Genomic DNA, 23242 nt, shown 5'->3' with positions numbered 1-23242 from the left:
AGATAGATAGATAGATAGATGATAGATAGATAATAGATAGATGATAGATAATAGATAGATAGATGATAGATAGATACATGATAGATAGATAGATAGATGATAGATTGATAGATAGATGATAGATAGATAATAGATAGATAGAGAGATAGATGATAGATAGATAGATAGATAGATAGCTGATAGATAGATGATAGATACATGGTAGATAGATACGTGATATAGATAGATCGATGATAGGTAGATGATAGATAGATAGATAGATAGATAGATGATAGATAGATGATAGATACATGGTAGATAGATACGTGATATAGATAGATAGATGATAGGTAGATGATAGATAGATAGATTGATAGATAGATAGATAGATAGATAGATAGATAGATAGATAGATGGCAGATGGATGGCAGGTGATAGAAAGCAGAACATGGAGGAGCAGGTGTTGCAGAGTAGGGACCACAAAGAAAGAAATAAAAAGAAATGATGTCATGGAAGAAGAAACAGAGAAAAGACATGGAAAGAGGTGGAGAAAGAAGGAAAAGAGGGAAGGCCCAGTCTTGAGATGGGAGCCTCTGACCCGTGTTGTAAAATGACAAGGATTGAGTGAGCAGTTTTTAATACAGATAATATTGTCCATGTAGTCTATAAATATAAAATTAAATGCTGACCTCTCTGGTCCATGTCAAAAGTCCAAGCCAGTGTCAGCACATATTGTTTTTATTTGTTTCAAGAGAAAATAGATCAACAACATTAACCTCCCAATGAACAGAGAATTGAATGAATTAAAAAGCGGAGCCATAAATCGCGCTGCTTTTATTGGCACCGTGATAAACGTGCCCCAGGCTTCACAGGGAGAGGGGTCTGGGATATTCTCAATACCGCACAGCAGCAAGGAGGGCGGATATTAGGACCCGGGCTCTGTGCACCCACTTTCCCAGCCTCTATCCATCTCCATATGACAAAGCTGTGGCACATGCTTTGAAAAATATTGAGAAGGAAGACCCAAACACAAGCAATTTGGAGAAGCCCTGGGGGAGCCAGGGTGCCAGGAGTCCATTCAGGGCAGCACTGGATCAGAGGAGGGTAGGGAGAGACGGAAGCCGGCTTGGATTTCTAGGGCACAAGTCAGAGGCTGTGTGGCCAGAGCATCTGGGGTATACACAGTCTGTCCTCTCTAGGTTCTCAGTGAGAGCTCCAGCTGTCCTGAGCCGGTTGTGTCTGCATGCAAAGTACCTTTGTTGCCTAAGAAGGAAAAGGGCTTTGTTTCTAAATCCTGATTCACACCTCGACTTGGGCAGTCACTTAACAAAGCGCCATTTCCATGCAAAGCGTTTCACATGGACCTTGAAGCACTGAGTCCATAGTGAACCCAGCAGTCGTATTTATGATGACAGATCTTTTCATATCACTTACAGAGAGGAGCAGTCACCAACTGTGGCTGTACCTCCAATTTGGCCAGTTTAACGCCAGGAAGCCGAGGAAGAATTTTTCCAACTCTGAACCTTCTTTCTGCCCAGATCCAATTTCCTTCCTCTAACTTTCCCTTGTGTGTAATTCTGAAGGCGGAAAGGTGGGCGAAGTGGAAATAGACTAAATTCCTTAAAAACCTTTGCTAGGCTTTCCCACAATCCGGTGGAAAAGATGAGGACACTGTGGTTAGAGGAAGAGAATTTTACAGAAAAAAAGAGATTAGCTCAGAGGCAAATGCATATCAGACTGAGAATAACTTACATTTATAAACAAGAAATGTTATATATTTATAAACCAATGTCGAATAGATTGACTAGATCATTAAAACTCAAAAATAATTACCCTTTGGAAGAAATTTACAAAGTAGTAAAGATTCTTCAGCTATTAAAATATTTTCAGATAAACCATTATTCTACAAAGCTATTATTTGCTATGCAATCCCTCTCGTTGCCATAACAGACAGTCGAAGTCTGTTTTTAACTCAGTGTAGATCGGTCAGAGTGACTGCAGTTAGCCAAATTTGCACGCTTCTTTTTTTCCATTAAAGTTACATGAGCTTTCTTTCTTTCTTTCTTTCTTTCTTTCTTTCTTTCTTTCTTTCTTTCTCCCTTTCTTCTTTCTTTCTTTCTTCTTTCTTCTTTCTTTCTTCCTTCCTTTCTTCTTTCTTTCTTTCTTTTTCTTCCTTCCTTTCTTTCTTCTTTCTTTCTTCCTTCCTTTCTTTCTTCTTTCTTCCTTTCTTCTTTCTTTCTTCTTTCTTTCTTTCTTTCTTTCTTTCTTTCTTTCTTTCTTTCTTTCAGTACCAGGGCCTGAACCCAGGGCATGTGCACACTAGTCAAATGCTCCACCACTGAGACACATCTCCAGCACTCAGTTACATGAGTGAGCTTGCTTAGTTTAGAGAGGCCTTGTCATGGCCCCGTGAGAGGGATAAGCACACACAGGTATCTGCTTTGGTGTGACCTGTCCAACCTCTCAACTTAAAATTTTCTAAATTAGAAACAGAGGCTAGAGGCACAAGTCAGAAGTAAAACTTTTAGCTAGAATCCGCCAGTGAGTAACTGGAGGTATGGCTCAAAGATAAGGCACTTTCTGTGTTAATCATCCTCTGTTGCAGGAGGAAACTTTGCTGATGAGAGTCGAGAGATGCATTACTTTTCTCTCTACCCCCTGTTCCACTGCTTCGTGAGTCTCAGGTGTAAAAAGCAGTAACTGGCCAAAGTGTAGAGAATAGGAGACTATAGAGTATGTACGTCCCTGGATAGGACTCCTATATTAAACCTCACCTACCTTGGGCTCAGGGTCCACCATGGAAGAGGGGGCAGAAAGATTGCAAGAGCTAGTGGTGGTGGAGGACCATAAGGAAACAGAATTTTCCAGGCTTCTGAGAACTTGGTCATATGAACCTATAGCAATGGTGATAGCATGCACAAGACCCATGAAAACTCAGTCAAAAACCCAGCATAAAAGTGGGGAGTTGGATAAGAAATCCCAACTTTAGCCTAGGAACTATTGGCAGCTGATCACTGCTGGGTGAGGGGGAGTTGGTCTTCTTTAAGGGAGTGATGCTAGATAGGCTGACCAGGTTTCGGTGAATGAACCAAGGGACATCTGGGTACACAAACTTGACTCATTAAGCCTTAACATACCTGACAATGCATGAAATCCAGTGGGGGGGGGTCTGTGGTGCAGATAGGAAAGGGAGGGGTCTAGATATGATTAAAATATATTGTATGGAATGCATAAAATTCATTAAAATATATTCTAAAGACAAAGATAGAACATTTGCTTAGAAATTACCAAGGAGAGACTGGGAGCTTGGCTCAGGAGTCGAATACATGGCTGGAATTCACCAGCAAGGAATTTGGAGTATGGCTCAGGACAGAGTGTTTGTCCAGTATGCCCAGTGTCTTGAGTTCCATCCTCCAAACTGTAATAATAACAATAATAATAGCTGTCATTGGCATGCATAATTATAGTGTACTATATATAGTCTTATAAGTGCTTTGCCCAAATAAACATGACAGGCAAAGTAGCAAAGTATCTATCATCTATCTATTGATCGATCTATCTATTGATAGATCTATCATCTATCTATCATCATCCATCCATCATCTGTCATCCATCATCTATCTCTATCTATCTATCTATCAATCATCTATCTATGTACCTATCTATCTATCTATCTATCATCTATCTGTCATACAGCTATCTGTATATCTTACCGAGATACATGGAAACTTAGCTTTTTGTCCAAGGTTGCCCCGTCAGCACCAGAGCTGCACCATGCAGCTCACAGCCTAGATCTCGAGCCTTAGCATCTGATCATTAGACTTTACTTTTTTTTTCCCCAGTGTCTTGCCCGAGACTCTCCATCGTAAAGGTGACATTCGCTTTCACAGTTCACATATGGTGTGTATTGCCCAGGTCTTTCCTAACCAAGGCCAGAGTGTATGGCTTATGAGAGGAATAACTGAAGTTTTGATGGACTGGCTCCAATCTGATCACCCAGGATTCCAGGTCTCTGAGATCCCCTCCAATATTTCTAAATGTCCCTGATAGGCTCACCTGGTAGTTCACAGGGGTGTTAAGATACAAGGTTCATCCCAGAGCACCCCCTTGTCCTCCTGATTGCTCTACTCTGAGGCTGCCTTGTACCTCTACAGTGATTCTCCATGAGGACAAGGGCTCTGGGGCCCTCCAGTTCAACTGCATCTTAATTAAGGGACGATGCCGTGTGTGTTTCTGTACACTGAAGCGCAGTTTCTCCATGGGCCCAGCGCCTTCAGTTTGTCTGCCACCTCCCTGCCACAAGGCATGGGGCCATGAGGGGAAGAAGAGCAGCCTTCTGTCCTACCGAATCCTCTCAGTCTCCAGCATCCATCTTTAGCCAGATCTGAAGAAATTCCTATCAATGGAATCAAGCACATGCCCTTGAGTGTGTGCATCAACATGACAGACTTTCCCAGGTTCTTTTGGGTTTGGGCGTATATGAAATGGAATATATGAAATATATATGAAGTTGAACCACAGAGCAGAGCGCTAGAACTAAGCATGATATTCACTTCAATATCACCATAAACACTCAGAACCTATGCTTCTAGTGATCTGATTTCACCACAGCTACTTGCTTAATAGAGATGGTTCTAACAGCGTGGTTGTGGTTACGAGGCCAGAATATATTACCCACCATGTCTGGGACTTCTACCCCAGGTTGCCTGTTCCCTTGCTATACCCATTTGCTGCTCTGTGCTATGGTTTTTAATGTAAAGGGTCCCCCTGAAAAGGCTCATGTGTGAAAGGCTTAGTCCCCAGCTGGTAATGATACTGGGAAATGACTGGATCATGAAGGAGCTGACTTCATCAATGGATTAATTGATGAGTTCATAGTTGTGGGCTGTTAGGAAGTGGGGCCCAGTTGGAACAAGTGGATCACTGGGGACAGCCTTTGAGACAGGATCTCCAAATTCCTGCTCTCTGCTTCCTGGCTATTGTGAGGTGAGCTGCTCTGCCCCCTCACTCTCTCTCCTCATGACTCATGATGCTCTGCCTTATGGACTAAAACCTTTGAAATTGTGAGTGAAAAATTCTTCTTTCTTGTAGGTCATTCCTCCCCCCCCCCTTTTTTGGTCTTTTTGAGACAGGGTCTCCCTGTAGCCCCAGCTGGTCTGATCACTACATAGACCAGGCTGGCCCTGAACTCATGGGGAGCCCCCTCTCTGCCTCCTGAGTGAGTGCTAAGATTAAAGGCATGCACCACCACACCCAGCCATACATCGTTCTTAAAAGGTTATCACAGCTGTGAAAGTTTGACTAGCACATTGAGACCTACGGGAAACTGTTCTGTTTCTCTGAGCCTATTTCTCTCTTCTAATAAGCGATGCCTTCTAAAGTACCAAGCTCCTAGGCAGAAATGCCTACGAAAAACACCTGATAGTGAGGCCAGAGCACAACTTGCAGCAGAGGCTCTTCAGTGATGCTAGGTTTCCTATAATGCAAAAAGAGGGCTGAGCCAAGTGTGACACAAGCTCTGATGACTGGCCACTCCCACCCACCCTAGGGAGGAAGGGGACTGCATTCAGGGTGCATTTCTGACAGCCTTGGACCGGCTCCTGTGGAATGTGGAGCCTCTGGGGCTGACCCTTTCAAGGGTGCCCTGGTGAACTTAGCTTTGTTTCACTGAGATCTAGCAGGTGCACATCTTACTGAGGACAAGGGCATGGCTAGCTCTTGACCAGCCTCTACAGCACACAGCAAGCACCCTTATTACATCTGAGCAGAGCTGCACCATCGGGTCCATGCTGTGGAAATTCGCACTCAGCTCACTTCCAAGCCCAACACCAAATTCCATCTAGAAGTAAGCCATTCAGTGAGGGATTAGAAATATCCCAAACAAAGGAAACAGAATGAAGACCTCCAAATCCCAGGAGAATAGGCAACATTGGACTCCAAGAAATCTTTACCTTATCCCAGCTACTCAAAGCAGAATCACCTCTGTTTACTTCCCCAACTCTTGGGAAAAGACATTTCACATTTAAAGAAGGTATTGTTGGCCTGACTGCTGTCATCTTGGCCTCAGAGTATCAAGATCAAGATGTGTTTGTCAGACAAATGTGAGTCATTTCGGGGGATGTTGAGGGATGAATGCTGTAAAGAATTTCAAGAAAGAGTGGGACATGGTGAGACGCACCTGAAATCTCTGCTTGAGAGGCTGACGCAACAGGATTGGAAGTCTGAGTCAGCCTGGGCTACATAGATAGACTCTGTCTAAAAAGAAATCAGGAAGGATTCTGTATGGACTACTTAACTTTCTAGATGGCCAATACCTTGCATTTATTTGTGAAGAAGATTTTTTATACAGAAGGCAGAAGTCTGGTGGATGGATGTATTGGGTACTCAATGATGAGGTCAATTAATTCAGGTGGTGTAGACTCTAACTGGTAATTCAGGATGAAAAGATAGGTTTGGCACACGTGATAAATACAAGTATTAATCTCCTTTATCACTCTGTTTTATATAGAATTTTTATTAACGCGTGCTGGAAAAGGAAGGATAGGAGATAAAGCATCCAGTGTCAGCTGCTTTCTTGGGAAGATTGGCAGGGGGCTGGCCTGTGGATCTACAGAGAATGATGTTGACTTATTACCCACCATTAGGAGGGAGTGTTCATTTCTCATTTGTCTGGGATAGAAAAGCTTCTTCCATAATGTTGAGAGCTAATAGCCCCGTGAAGAGTAGAGTTTGGGTTCCTAAATTACCAGGATTGGCTGTGTCCCAAGTCTGAACTTAACTAGCTTTCCATTTCTCCTTTACCACATGAGCAGGAGGGAGCAAGCTAACCCTGACTGAATGTCCCGGGCACCGGAGAGAGAGCAGCAAGCTAACCCTGACTGAATGTCCCGGGCACCGGAGAGAAAGCAGTCAAACATCCCAGCCTTGGGCAGATACCACGAAGCCCTCAGCTGTATCTATTTGCCTGAGTTCTCAGAACTGATCTACAGTCTTGACATGATGTGAATCAGCCTAATGATTTCGTCTTCATTTTCAAAATACATCTAACCCTCTCCCAACCCAACAAAAGACTGTATGTCCCCCCGAAACAAAGGGGGATCATTTTGATATCACTGACTCTCTCCCAGCCCCTTGTTCTGAAGGACTCAGACAAAGGCAGATTTCTCTCCCAAGCAATATACAGCTTCCTGGCTTTGTGGGCCATTCACAACAGAGGAAGGCAGGCTCCAAAGGCAGGCAAGAGGTGACGGGTTCAGGTATCGATCAATTCTTACTCACATAAAACCTTTCACCTCCCCCAGAGCACAAGGCCTTTCCTGGCATCTGATACTCACATGTGGAAATAAACTATGAGTATAAAATCTACATCCTTGACAACATGGTCTATGATGTCATCTGATCCTGAGTTGTAGAGAAAGTGATTGGAGATGCTGGAGCAGCAAGACTGTTAAGCAGCCTACCCACTGTCCAGGTCCCCTGACAACTGTCCCTTGTCAGGGCTAGCTGAGAGAACTGGATGTGGCTGGGTCAATGCAGGAAGGAAAATGTGACCATGATAATTATCATTTCCTAAGCGCCTCTTCTGCCCAAGTACTAGTTGTGGGCTTTGTAAGTACTCTGTGAGCACTCTGACCTCCTGGTTGAGCACATGAGGATGAGACTAGGGTCATCCAATGCAGGACTAGAGCACGTGCTAGAAACTCCCAGAGCATCTCCCAGGGACCTATACAATCCCTCCATGTGCAGCAGCCCTGTGTAGTTAGAAGGAAAAGTCATCCCTTATCTCTGATGACAAATTAGAGACATAGAGATTATTTCACCAATTAAAATGCTTACCAAAATGTTCACAGTATTCTCAAAGTTTTGCATATAGCCTCAAAAACCAAGAAACGGAAAGATAGGAGTCATAGACCATGATGTACTTTCCAGTATTTAAAATGTAATATTTTTATTTATTCTTTGAGAATTAATAGATGCATACAATGTATTTTGTATATCCACCCACTTCCTCCTCCAGAATCATCTCCCCCGAAACTTATGTCCTCTTCTTTTCAATAACACCCCCCCTTCCAGAGTCCAATTAGTATTGTTCAAATGCACATGGGTATAGGGCCATCATAGATTGGAGTGAGGTCAACTTCCCAGGGCCACACCCCTGAAGAGAAAAACAGACTTTCCCTCCCAGAACGGATATCAATTGCCAACTCCCTCAGGTAAGGGTGTGGCTTTGTGACCTCCCCACCCCATCCATGCTGGAATGTTGACTGGCTTGATCTTGATTCTGGGCAGGCAACTGCAGTTGCTGAGTTGGTCCATTTTTACCATTACCATCATTAGCACAAACATCACAGTGCAACAGAACTATAATCACACGGACACACGGAATGCAGATAGTGTGGGCTGGGAAACGGTCACTGGAGATCTGTGATGCTGTAACAGCATACACTCAACTAGAAATCAAGCTGGACCTCTGTGTGTTTGGCTTGATTCTGCACAGTGCCAGGTCCATATCCCTTTACTCTAAAGCCTGTGCATTTGCCGTTATTCCTAGAATCACAGATCTAACATCCAGTGGATAGGTGTTTGTCTGGTGGCATACCTAGGGAGGGGACATCTCTCTGTCCGATGGCCGTGTGACCACCAGTGCAGCTAAGCAGCTGCTACTTTAGTCCACAGGAATAGGAGCTAGTGTCAGGAGATCTGATGGCCATTCTAAGATGTAGCCAGATCAAAGCTGCTGGACACGTCAGGCAATCGCATCAGTTCCCGTGGTCCAGCATGAAGGTACATCCATGGAGGAAGCACAGGCTTCAAACTGGGTCAGTGCTCTTCCCACTCTGGAAGGTGGCCCTCAGGATAGCAGTGTTGGATGATCCATTGTAGACTTAGAGGAAGGAAACTCCAAGGACGTGAGCAAGGAGCAGCCCAAGGTCTCCAAACTAGGTCATTTACTAAAGGACATCTTGAAAGCCTACTCAAGGAATGAGGACAGGAATGGACAATGTGGGTGGCACAGCCTATCCAGCTCATCTTCCCTGGTTATAGAGCTCCTCTTGTTTCTCATGATTTGGATGCACTGTCCTCATTCTGGGCTTAAGGGAAGTCATCAAAAGCATTAATCTGTTCTCCAACTCAAAAAGACCAGCAGTGTTCCCAACCCTTAGCACTTTTCTTCAAATGCACTGCTTCTCAGCCCATTACATGAAAGTGTTAATGAATAAAGGCTAAGTGTTAGAGTTTGAATCTGAAACGTCTCCCTCAGGCTCCTGTTTTGAATATTTGTGCCCAGTTGGTAGCACTGTTTGGGGAGGCTATGGAACCTTTAGGAAGTGGGGTGGGGGTGACTTGTGGAAGTAGGGTCAGCAGGGTTGGACCATTGAAGGTTTACCTGGCCCTGGTTCCTGTTTCCCGTTCTGTCATGATTTGACTGCTGAAGTGAGTTGCCTTGCTCTCCATGATAGACTGAAACCCTCTGGAAACTCTCCTCCCTTAAGTATTTTCTGTTGGTTGTTTTGTCACAGCAGCATGCAAGTAGCTAATACGGTGTGTATACAATTATACATTACACTTCAGAGAGCATTTAAGAGTCAGGGAGCCTTTTGGTGAGCCTCTTTGTCAGATCCTATTCCAACTTCCCCTCTAAGTGGCTATGTGACCTTGACCAAAAGAAATTGTTCAATCACCTTTAATATAGTCTACTGTGTGGCCTTCTGTGACTTTGCTACTTGCAGAGAACTCAGTACAGATCCTGTCATAAAGTTGTACCTAGTTAATGACCAGTGTTTCTTCTCATTAGACAGGAGACTGTCTTCAGACCTTCATGAGCCCCTACTGATTCTGGCTGTACCTCATCAGGAACCTCCCCAGGGTCAGGCTACAATGTTCCTTCTGTGTCTGATCAAGAGATGCTAAGAAGTGCTTGAGTGTTCAAACCAGTGGAAAGAGCCAGGTACGAGCCAGCATCAGAAACTCCAGGAATCCAGAAATCATGGTGGTCATGAAGGAACCCTGATATGGGAGGAGAAGCAGAGGATGGGTGCATGCTGGGGCCCTGGCTGACTGCTCACCTATGCCTCCAGTCCTCTGGATGACCCTGGCCATGCCTCCCTCTTTCTGCCTCATTGTCATCTCACATGGCAATGTGAGGGTCCTGGGGTTGTTTCAGAAAGGGAGTAAGTTTGTGTCGTGGTCAGCCATGATGTCTGTAGGTCCCAATCTTGGCTGCTATGCAAGGATTACCAGTGCCATAGTGTGTTTCCCAGGGTAGCTCCTGAGTTACTCCTTCCTAACCCTTAAAGTTAACCAAGAGTTTTCTGAAATGTGGGAGTCAGGGAAAAAGGTAATTCTAGCTGCTGCTGTGGGTAAAATGTTTGTAAATCCATAGGCGGAAACCCTACCCCCAGAATGATGGCTTTTGGAGACTGGGGCTTCGTGAAGTAGTGTTAGATTAAGACAAAGTTTACTGTCCCCATAGGGAGGTTGGCAACCCCATAACAAGAGGAGGCGATGAAGCATTTCTATGTGAGGACACAAAGAGGGAGGACTGCCTGCATACTGGGAAATGGGTCATCACCAAACACAGACTCTGCTGTTGGCCCCTTGCTCTTGCATTCCCCACTTCCCCTCAATTATGAAAAACATTTGTCAGGCACGGTGGTGCACACCTCTGATCCCAGCTACTCAGGGAGCTGATGCAGGAGGTTCTTAAATTCTAGGTTATCCTGGGATACACAGTGATTTCAAAACCAGTTTGGACAATGTTGTGAGATGCTGACTCAGAATTAAAGAATTGCAGAGGGCTAAGGATAGAGCTCAGCAGTAGAGCTCTGTATTAGCATCTACAAGGTCTTAGGTTCAATAATCATTACCTCAAAAAGATTAAAAATGTTACCCAGTCTGTGGTAATTTGTGACAGTGTCACAAATGGGCTATGATACAGTAAAACGCTCTAAGACAACATGAGACTCTTCCTGCCTGCCCAGAAGCCAGGTCACAAAGTGAGGCTGAATGGAGGGATGAAGAGATGCTCTTCACCTGAGCTTAGCCCTCACTGCATTCACAGAAGCAGCCTTTGTGTCCAAGGTGAAGTCCACACACAAACACATAGACACTATGTGCATGTCTGCAAAGACACATTTTCATTTTCACACCAGCGCACATGATGTATCTCTGCAGGCATGCACATTCACATTCTCATGGGCTTCTGGAAGGTCTCCTATGAGAACAGTAACCTTGGGTGTGCCCATTCATTCCTTGAATTTCTCCCCATTGGGCTGAGCATCTGACACTAGGCCGTTCTCCCATCCCAAGCATTAGTCTTTACCTCCAGACTAGTCTGAAGTAGCGGATATGTATCTGTCAGTTGCACTGCCTAACAAACTATAGCAAAATACAGAGGCTTAAACATTAACTAGTTACCCAGCTGACTATCTAGGAACGAGCAATGCGTGTTTGGCTCAGCCTAGCAGTTCTTCTGCACTGAGCTTGGCTCACTCATGTGTCAGCTGAAAGACCATCAGAAGGTGGCTAACCTAGGCTCATTGGGGGTCACATCAGCTGGGATAGCATCTTACTATGTCTCGTCTCTCATCCTTTAGCAGGGCAGCTGACCTGGGCGCATCGATATGATGTTCGTAACATTCTCAGAGAAACAAAATGGATGCTGGCAAGGCTCTGAAGACAAGTGCTCAGAAATGCATTGTTTTTCTTTACTTCAGTCTACTGGCAACTGCTGTGGCCGGCTAAGATGCATGAGATAGAGGAAAAGGAAAGAGAAATGGAGAGAGAGAGAGAGAGAGAGAGAGAGAGAGAGAGAGAGAGAGAGAACGAACCAGAATCACAGGCTAAGAGAAAAACATACCTGAAGTGTTATCAACAGTCCGCGTGGGCAGGACGAGACCTGCCTTCCCCAGGGCTCTACCCCACACCCTCCACCCCTTCATTGCTGCAGTAATCCTGCTGTTTCTCCAAAACACGAGAAAAGCATTTTGCTCAGTTAGGTTTTCCATTGACAGTTGCGAATACTTTTTACCCATTTATGGGTGCAAATTAATGAGATGACAACAGACTGAAACCAATGACAACTGCTAATCTGTAAGCAAAAACAAGGGATGAGGAGCCGAGAGCAGTGCAGCTGTTGTATTTTAATTGAGGAATGATTTTATGTTAGAAACACTCAATATTCACAGCAAATTAAAAATAATGAAGTGAATTGATACCAATGATATATTTTTTTTTGCTTACTATCCCTTTGTAAATCTATTTCTTCACACAAATTGACAGGCCTAATTGATACATACGCTATTATTCCTCATTAGTAGGCTGAATAAAATAATTCTTGATTAAATTTATTGCAATTTACCAATCCAGCATAATGTTTGCAAGCTATAAAAGTCAATCAACAGGAAACCAGGGGGAAGTCAGTGACATTATTACATTTTATACAACACAAGTGGCCTTCCTGCCCTGTGGAAAGGAAGTTCCCCAAGGGGGCAGCAGACCCGGAAGAAGGAATCCTGACTCCATGCTGGGTTCCACACATATCAGCAGGTGTCAAGACCACTTTCCCGTGTGCAGATGAATTGGACTCAAGCCATCCCAACTCTCCTGGTTCTTGACCATCCTCAGATAGTCCATTCATAAGTTACCCTTTGTGTCTTTCAGAGGGTTGGGATTGACAAACCTGGTGCCTTCCCTGCCTCCTAGACAGATGTCATCAGAGAGGAGACCCTGAGAACAGAAGGCACACTGTGTGGCTTGCCTAGCTCAGGGTACACGTCCTAAGGCATCCATGTCACAGGAACACCTGAATCCCGTCTCCTCCCAGGAGCGTCCTCAGGGTCTCAGGTTCCACACCCAGCAACGTAAATGCTATATTCAGCATATATATACCTGTAGAGTCAAACTTGTATCCCCAAATACCTTTCCATCTGGCTACATCCACTGGAGGAAACTGATCAACCTACCAGGGGTCTCACCATTACATCAGGATGACCTTTTCAGCAGTCGATGGTTGTCAATAGTTCCTTAGCTGGGTTGGGGCTTTTTACTCACTTCTTCGCATCCACACTGGGATTCTGTCTGGCTTGAGCTTATATGGGACTTGTGCCTGCTGTCACCATTGCTGTGAACTCATATGAGTAACTGCCCAGATATCTAGAAAACTGATTCCTTGCAGTCATCCACCACCTCTGGCTTTTACAGTCTTTCTACCTCTTCTTTTGCAAGATCCCTGAGCCTTGGGAGGCAGAAGTTTGATACAGGTGTCCTATTTGGGGATAAGCAGTCTGCAGCCTCATGTTCTCTCACATTGGCCAGTTGTGGGGCTCTGTGTTAATCACCATCTGCTGCATAAGAAAGGAAGCTTCTCTGGAGAGAGATGAGAGGTGCATTAATCTATGAGGATAACAATAAGTCATTAGGAGTCAGTTTAATACTACTGTGTACTTAGCAGAATAATAGTATTAGGCTGTCAATGGCTTGTGACCTGTCTAGCCACGGGTTCCTAGGCCTAAGCTACCAGAATTTTTTAAAGTATATGAATGTGCACGCCTTTAATCCCAGCCCTCGGGAGGCAGAGGCAGAGGCAGGCAGATCTCTGTGAGTTCAAGGCCAGCCTGGCCTACATAGTGAGTTCCAGGACAGCTGGGGCTACAGGGAGACCCTGTCTCAAAAAGACCAAAAAAAAAAAAAAAAAAAAAAAACCAGTATACAAAAAAGTGACCAACTTTCATCAACTTGGAGATTGCACACACACACACACACACACACACACACACACACACACACACAGGCCCATGAGAAGGAATGAGCACATACTCTCTCAGGACAGAATGAGTTACTCTGCCTTCTTATTTCATGAGTTGAAGGCCTCAGAAACAGGACGAGTGCAATCCCCATGCTCTTGCAGAGCCAGAACTTTGAGCTAAGCTCAATCTCTTTCCTTTAGAAAGTGCTGAGTCAGGTGATCTGTTATAGTAAGAGAAAATACTCTGAGGCAACTGATAATAAATTAGACAGAGAATTGTTGCATATATTGATAAAGAAGTTCAGAGAAGGGGAAGGCGGAGGGACAGTGGTACCTTGAAGGAAAGCCTCTGATAGCTGAGGTGTTAGACTCGTCTCCTTTTCCACGGGCCTGGCACTCTCTGCCCTTCCATCCTCTGTTCCTCCCTCATCCCTATCCCTTGTTACAAGGGTGGTTTCACAGTCATTAGCCTTGTCCCATGGTGGTCTGACAGGGAAAGTTATCTGATAGAAACTACTGGGCCATGCTTTGGGGTTCAGTATGAGGAAGCAATGACTTTCTAAGAGTCGGATCTATTTTTACAAGTAGATGTTATGAGTTTTCCATAACTGAGGGTTTGAGACATCTACTTACCTGAAGACTAGTGGAGATTCAAGTGTACCTCAAGATTATTTTCCCATCCTCTGGAGAGCCTGGGGTTCTGTGAGGCACAGGAAGAACAGAGATCATCTCAGGAGATAAACCACAAAAGGCAAGACCAGTAGGGAAAAAGAACAGGTGACAGAAAAAATGCCCAGATACAAGATGCCATGCTCATCATGTGCAGGTCTGATTAAGGCAGAGAGCGGTCGACTCTCAAGGCAAGGGAGCCTTTCTGTCAGACACTTCCAAGAATCAAATACACCTTCCCGTCAGGGCCATGAACGCTGCTGGTACAGTGGGAGCTTGGGATAAAATCCAAGCTACTAGAGTATGTCCTGACTCCTGACAGTACTTCTGCCTTCAGGGTCCATGAGAACAGCTACAAAAGATGGTTCACTCCATGCTATTCCCAACCTCCTTCTTCTCCTCCCGCTCCTTCCCTTCTCCTCGGAGAACAGGGTTCGATCCTATAGACTCAAATTGCAAACCTCTTCACTTTCCTTCTTCTCGTTCCTCCACTCCACCCTGCACCCCATCCTCCATTACACCCTTGCTATCCACCCAACTGGTCCTCCTCTCCCCATCTCCATTCAATGATGTAGTTTAGGCTGTGGTTACTTACTCCCCAGTGTCACAGACCACGCAACTGCATTTGCCTTATTCTCTACCACGACCTGAGCACTCAACAAAATGCATGACTCACAATAAGCCCAAAATAGCAGTGGTACTAGTGTGGTTACCACAACCAAAGGCAACAAGAACGGGTTTGTTTTAGCTTGTAGTTCCAGAGGGATAGAGGCCATCACGGCGGGGGAGGCACAGAATGGCGGCAGGAGCAGGAAGCTCGCTGATCACATTTTCACCCACACACAGGAAGCTGAAGGAAAGACTAGGAAGTGGATGAGGATATAAGCCCTCAAACCCCACCCCCAGTGATCTACTTCCTGTAGCAAGGCTGTACCTCTAGGTTCTATAACCTCCCCAAAAAGCACTACCAACCGTGGACCAAGTATTCAAGTACATGAGCCTATAGGGGACATTTCTCATTCCAACCACCTCAGGCACAATCTCATATACCAGTTCTCTGGAGTGAAGATAATTACCACCACTTGCACAAGAGGAGAGTGAGATTCTGAGGAACCCTGCCCAAGGATCCCAGAGTCAACGCAGTGACCGGTCAGCTGTACCCACCCCATGTCTTCTTAATCATCAGGTAGTGATCTCTATGGGAGCCTGGTGGATATTTGCCAATGGGACAAATGGATGAATGCAAACTCATGCCAGTCTCTTTGCCCCCAACTATGCTTTCTTCAAGAGCATCCCTTGTGCTGTGGATGCCCCACAGTTCCTTAGGCATGAATCTTTCTGTGTCCCCCCGCCTTCTTCCTTCTCCATCTTCTCATCTTGTCACTCAAACTGCAAACCTTCGTGTTTCTAGAAACACGCTGCACCATGTTTCTCTTGCCTCAGGCCATGGCCACAAACCAGTCCCTCTGCTCTAAGTCCTGACTTCCCTGCTTCACCAGATCTGATGTTCCCAACCTAGGTGTTCCTCCCTCATCCCCCATCCTATCATCTAGGCTCCACTCTGCATCCCAATTCACAGTGCACTTGTCCAAAAAGACCATAATGGTCAGGTGCTTGTGGTCTCTGCTCCATTAAACTGTCAGTTCCTTGAGGTACGACCGGCATTTTGTTCCCTTCGGCTACCCATTGGCCAGCACAGTGACTTAACCATAAATGTCAGTGCCTCCATCAATGCCTCTTTGTTTCAATGAGTTGATTCAATAATGCTATTAGTGAGCAAAGACAACACACTATTTAAGAGGGCTGCAGGATTCTAAGATCAGAGAAACCTCATGACCGTTGCTGAGACACTATGATAATAAAGACAATTGGTTTCAAGCCTTGGTGTGAGTTGGAATCACTAGGGGGCATATTAAAGCACAAATCCTTAGACCCCACCCACAGAGATCCAGAGCTGCTGATTCAAAGGTCCAAGAGCAAGTCAGACAGGGGGGTGGTCTGAACATTTTGCATTTCTCACAAACTTGTAAGCGATGTTGATGTCACTTAGACAGCCACTGTTCTAGAATATTCTGAATTGATTGATCAGAATATTACCCAATAAGACTAAGATGAAATGTAGGCAAAGAAATAAAAACACGTTATTTTGTTCAGCCTCAGTTTGTAATTGACCAAATCCTAATGTAAAGTATGCTATTATAATATTTGAATTAAAAATAGTTTTGGGGGGGGGGGGTGCAGTCATGTCAATCCCAATGTCAAAATTCATGTGGTATTACAGTTATCATCGAGGAGACCTGGCTTCTTCCCAATGAGTGCTCTGGTTGTAAATGGTTACGGGCCCCTGACTCCAGATGACAGATGTCCAAGCACAGAGCACAGGTATTTCTGAGCTGCCCCGTGCCATTGGTCACCGAAAGCTGGTGGACCGGTGGTGTAAACAAGGCTAACCCCTCCCCAACCACGGGAGCAGCTCCAGCAAACCAATGGCATTCTCCAAACAGAGTGAACAGGGAGGAAACAAACAGATTCATCTCTGAAATTTGATACCCGTTCCAGACACAAGTAGCAACAAACTTAGCGACAAAGCTGTCAAAATATGTTCCACAGCCTCATTGGCAAGAGATCTGGACACACGAAGGAAATTCAGCAAAACCAAATCAGTTGCCAAAGTGGGAGGTTTGACAGCGTGTTCGGGAATACATTTAGATCAAAACAGGAACACGTCCAAAGGAGCAAGTGTCTCCATAAATTATTATGGAATGATTAGAAATAATTAGTCAGTGATTTCAAAATATTATATATTTTTTCCAGTGGCATTGAGGGGACGTGTGATATAACGTGGGATTTTATTTTTGCAGTGGGGTGTTCCCTTTTTCCTTAATGCTCCTCCAGCAGTTCTTAGAAACAGGGGCCACAGACGTACTATTCAACCATGCAAATCATTGGGGCTTCAAAGAACGTGCTTTCAGCTGCAAGATTATCTTTGCAGAGCTTCCAATGGGATGTGGATGGCAGGGAGAGATGCTTATTCTTCGCCAGGGATTATTGGTAAGGACCTTGTTACTCCTGCTTTATGGTTTAGTGTTGATAGAATTACATTATGACACTCTCAGAGTCCTTTCGTGTGGCTCATTGCTGTTGTTTTGATTCCCCCAAAAGGCCATGTTAAGAGCTTGGTCAGAGTTTGTTGCTATTGGGAATGATGGAACCTTTAGGAAGTGGAGCCCAGTGAGAGGAAATTGAGTCCTTGGAGGCACACTCTTAAAGAGGATATTGTAATTCCAGCTCCTCCTAGCTCTCTGTTTCCTGGCTGACAAGGAGGTAAGCAGTCTTTCTCCACCCTGTGCCCCGTTCATGACAATCTGTGCTGTCACAGGTAAAAAACCAAAAGGACCAAATGACCATGAACTAACACTTCTGAAACTGAGCAAAAATAACCTTTTCCTTGATTAAATTCATTTCTTTTTTGGATATTTTTGAGGCAATGACAGAAAGCTGATGAACACAGCTTTCAGTGTGAGCACAAAGGTTCTTTGTATGCTAGAAGCTTAGCACCCTCTGTTGTTGTGCAAGAGGTGTGCCCTGGTAGAAGGCTGACACTGGGGCACCAACTCAGGAAGGGATTCATGTAGTTCACATAGGTCTCTTGTTAGTTCCCACAATAGGTTGTTACAAAAACACGAACAGCAAGCCTGGCCCTGGAATCCGTGGCCTCCTGATTTGCTTGTAATCTCTCCCTCTTACATGAATCCCCCATCTTGAGGTCACCTGCCGTGTTGTGATGAAGCCAGAAAGCCCTCAGAAGAGCAGAACAGATTCGAGAGCCATGTTCTGTTAGCTAACTAAACCCTAGACTCAGGCACTTTGTAGACTAACGAATCTCCCAAGGCAGCTGACTGAGGCATACAGAAGCTAAGGGACACACTCAACCTTTCATAGAATTCCTGTCCACCTTCCCAGGCTGCTTTCTTCAACGAAGAGGTACACGCAAACAGAAGGTTCCTGTGGCCTTTCTGAGAAAACTTCCTTCCCGGAGACCACGGAGGTCAGTTCTCCGTGCACTATCGTGTCTGACAAGAGCTCTCGCCCAAGCAACAGAGGAGCATCTCACAAGCTTTACTCCTCTGGCCAGCTCCAAAGCCTCTTGCCAGACCCCTGAAATAGTCCCTTTAACCTCAGACCCCTACAAGTTGGCAATGACGCTTCAAACCTCCAGGGAAGGCAGGCCTGGAAGGATCCATTCTCCCCATATCACAAAGGGGGTAGTGGGAGCCCAGACCTGCCTTTCTCATAGAGCAGAGAGGGAGATCCCAGCTGCCAGGCCTCACAGAACACAAGAAGATGACTAAATCGCGTATCACCAGCCCTGCTGACCTCCTGGCCACTACATTTTTTATTTTTATTTTTATTTTTTTTTTTGCTTCCACTTCAGGAGTTAGACGTCACATCCCGCTAAGGGGTATTAACTTTCAAGTTGCCATTAAACCCAATAATTATATTTATCAATTTGTTTTAATTGCAGAGCACTGCTAAGCATATGTATGAGTTCGCCTTGCAAGCCAGACTGCACACCTGCTAGGAAGGGGTGCTTTCCAAAATGAGACGTGAGGAAAATATTTTGAATTCGACTTCCCTGTTCAAAGATCCCTTTTGGGAGGGGGAAAAAGAGAGAAGAAAACCCGAGACTTCTACCACAGAGGCAGGCTGATGTCGTTATGGCCTCATACAGGAAGATCCTGAGCTATGTTCCCTGTCTCTGAGGAAGGCACCAGCATATAAAATGGCAGAGAATTTGCATCCCTTCCAATCCATCATCTTCTGGGTGTACAGGAAAAAACCAGGGGACCCACTGCAACGAAGCTCAGCCTTCGTCTTGACAGATTCTTATTTAAGTCACTGTGAATACAACAATTCCACAAATAATTTGTCAAGTGTGTGGCTGAACTGTCTCTGAACCCTGATAAATACTGACTCTCCCCTCCGCTACAAAAGCAGCTTGCTCTGAGTGCGGACACCCTGTATCACGCACGAGGATTTAGCAATCGACGTTACTATATTTCTCCCCTCTTTGTGGTTTAACAAAACCAAACAAGGAAGCAACTTTGAAGAGCAGCTCCCCCGCCCCCACACCCCGTTATCTCTATGGTGAGCTGGGGCTGCAGGCTTTGCAATGCTGTATCACACACTCCAGTCTGACCGGCAAGGGCTACTCTACACAATCATTGGGGGCCCTTTCCCTAAGATTCTTTCTATCTCTTTGATCCCCTAAGTTGGGTCACCTCAACACTCAGGCCCCCAGGAAACTGACCTTAATGTTGTACCTGTCAGTCCACAGCCTGGGCCTCAAGGCTGAGATCACCAGTCGGGGCAGCGGGAATTACACAGGGGCCACAGGAGCTAGACCTGTGGTAGAAGACACGGGGAGACACAGAGACAAGTCCCCTTGAACAAAACATAAATCTAATCATCTTTGAAGACTGCAATATACACCTAAATGTCTCGTGCAGATGTAATTTAGTATGCATTATTAATTTATTTTTCATAAAGATCCCCAGCTCCTGAGTGGGTGAATGAGAGTCTCAGATGATAAGCCTCGTTTGTCAAGGGAAGGCGGGTGCAGGCATAAAAACAATTTCCCTTCTTCCAACCCCATCTAGGAGCATGTAAGGCTCTTCCCTGAGAAAGAAACCTCCTGCAAACTAGATTATTCTAGACGTTTTAATAAAGTGCCGACCTCTAATGGGACATGAACACTCCCGCCCCATTTGGAAAGCAGAGCGGTAACTTACTGGGACTGAATGGCTGGGCATCACCAGGGCACCCACGTATCAATTACCCGGACACTTTTGACTCTGAGATGATAATTCCTATCGAAATCACTAAGAAATAATTAACTCATTCTAACATAAAAATGCTAATTATTTATTGTTTATAAAGCAATTTTAAATAATGCCAAAGCTTGTGTAGTTGGGACCGTCATGATTTTCCAGTCATTAACTTAACCACAATTTGCATTTTGGGACTCTAGCCAGTGACTTACATGCGGTCCTTAAGTCATTTTTCAAACACCCTGTCCTATCTTAATCTATTCATCATTAATCACATTTGGTCACTTTACATAGAGAACATTATCAGATGAAAGATAAGAGAAATACATTAATAAAAAGAAAGCAAGTTGGAATACTTCAAAACATAAGGTAGGGGATGAGTACTGTTATCAAAGCAATTTACACAGTGTGCACTTAGTGCTCAAGTGGGACTGGGGAGCCATTGCTTATTATTTAAAAGGTATTGTAAGGAGGAGCCAGGCTTTTAATGTGTCAGACATCCTATCTCCTTTCTAAAGTGAGACAATGCATCTAGCCTAGTCCTAGGGAAAGCTCTGCCCTTCCACATTTGAGAGCAGGCCCATACAGCCTGAAATCTCCTTAGGTCTCTACTCTGGAGGTCTATCATGGATGACAATAGGTTGGCTTGATAGTACCACAGTCCCCAAGAGTGCTTGGATGTGCCTCTAATGGTTGAATCTGTTTGCACCTAGGGCTGTTACTCCTATGTTCTTGGGGTCACAGGGCTCCCCTTCATAGCACCAACAACTCATTGACCAGCAATAGCCAGGCTCCATCCTCTGAGATGCAGAGAACCTGTCATCTAAGCACTCTCTTCTTCCAGGAGAACCGAGGACAAAGCGTGAGCTTGCTTTCCAGTCCAAGGGGAAGAGAAGAGGGTGGGGAAAGAGGGACGCAGCTTAGAGATAAAGAGGGAGGGAGGCACAGTGTTACATTAAAAGCACCAGCCTCCCCGTGCAGGAAGCTCTTCACATGAACACAACACACTCGAAGCAGAGCCCTGAATAAACAAATCCACCCAACAGAGGCACTCCCAGGTATTCTTGGGAACTATGCCACTACCAGGTCAGTCTGTTGTCAACAAGGGTAGACTTCTGGCACCTTGGCTCAGGGAGGTGGAGCTGTGAAGCATGTGCCAGTGTTGACATTCTGGAATCTCACAGGAAATACTCACGTATGGTATTATTCACCATACATTGAATGCTGGTGGTCAAAAGTGTCCCTGGGCCTTTCAGTGGTGTCGACTTATGTTGTGGTTATGGTGACTGGATAGGCTCTTTGCTGAAGTCATCATCAAACTCACATCTTCAGAGGAGGCAGGTGGGGTTCTGCCCAGCCCTACAGCAGGAAAGGGGAGACAATCTCCCCAAACCAGCTGCCACTAATAAAGGTCCATTAATCAGCCTTTCTGATCACTGACCAAACACCTGACAGAAAAAACAAAAAAAAAACCCAAAAAAAAACAAAAACAAAACCTTGGGAAAGGAAAGATTTCTTTTGACTCCTGGTTTCAGAGGGTACAACCTGTGGTCATTTGGCGCTTTCTATTTGGGTTGAACATCATAGCAGTAGAGACCAGAGGTAAAAAAAGCTTCTTAACACATAGAGTCCGAGGCTCAGAAAAAAATGGGGCGTCCAGGAAGCGGCTGGAGTAGAGGCAGCCCTCGAGCAAGCAGGACATGATCAGGATCTAGTTGTCTCTAGAAATTCCAGCACAGACACACCCAGAGATGGGCTTCATTTCTCTCCTAGGAGCCTCCAATGAAATCACATTGACAGTCAAGACCCGCCACCACCGCTTAGGTCAATCATTCCTTGGTAGATAGACATGAAATTCAGTTTAGCGCATCATGGGGCCCAATAGGAACAATAAATTCTGTATATTGGATATAAGACTGATAGACTAAACAGGAGTCAAATGGAGAGAGAGCTGTGAAAATTTGACTCAAATGCTTTCAAGTCACTTTGCAAGGCCAGGGGAGCATGAAGCATCTTGAAGCAGAAAAAAATGCAATACACAGAGCACAGATGGCCCCGGGTTTTCAACACATGCAACTAAAATGTAGCACCTGCTTTATAGACTCAACAGTCAGCTCTCTGAAAACAGGGAATAGTATCTATTTGCCTCACTTTCATATACCCAGCCTGTTTCACAGTTCCCAGTGCATAGTAGGTCTCCTGTCTGCCTGGCCACCAAAAGATACTAAATAAAACTAAACACAGTGGTATAGTGTTAAGGATGTGAAACACATTCTGCCCCTCTCTCACCTTACACACACACACCAAAGTGCTTGAATATGGATGTCCCCAAAAGCTGGGACAACGATGGGCTGCTGTGCAGCTTGGATTGATACCCTTTGGACCATGAGTTTTATTATTGCACTAGGCAACATGTTTCTAAGCACTCTGACATGCACAGTGCTCTGTGGAACAAAGCCATTGCTCAAGCATTGCTGGCTGGAGCAAGGCTAGCTGCCATTCTTGATGGAAACACCAAGGTATCCCTCCATCCAATTTCTGAGTGGCTGAGAGGCACATTTCTCCCAGGACACTAGCACTCCAGGAGCATGGATGATGGTAAGGAGAGGGGTCAGGGCCACCTTGTCATGCAGGGTTCACCTTGGCATGACCACTGGTGCCAAGCATGCTTCAGAATATGGAGCCTGTTCATGCGCCACGGTCAGCAGTGTTAAGGGAGCATCATTGATGTGAAATGGGAAGAGGGACAAAAGGGACAGAGGAAGATAAGGATCTGGGGGAAAGCCCAACACTGGGCAGGGCTGATGCCTGGCAGGGCAGGGAGATGCTCTCAAGGATCAGCCACTGGTGACTGATGCATGTTAGTCTGTGCAGCATCTCTGCTCAGTAAGGGACTCTGTGAGACAAAGACCCAAATATTTAGCCTTTGCCATGGGTACCACCAGGACAGCAGTGGCAATAAGATTACGGTCAGAGGACACAGGGCGCTCAAAAGGAGCCAAGACGTGGAAAAATT

Source organism: Nannospalax galili, unplaced genomic scaffold (assembly GCF_000622305.1).
Source record: "Nannospalax galili isolate Female #2095 unplaced genomic scaffold, S.galili_v1.0 scaffold931, whole genome shotgun sequence".
Lineage (NCBI taxonomy): Eukaryota > Metazoa > Chordata > Mammalia > Rodentia > Spalacidae > Nannospalax > Nannospalax galili.
The sequence above is the reverse complement of the archived record's forward strand: the minus strand, read 5'-3'. Positions refer to the sequence as shown.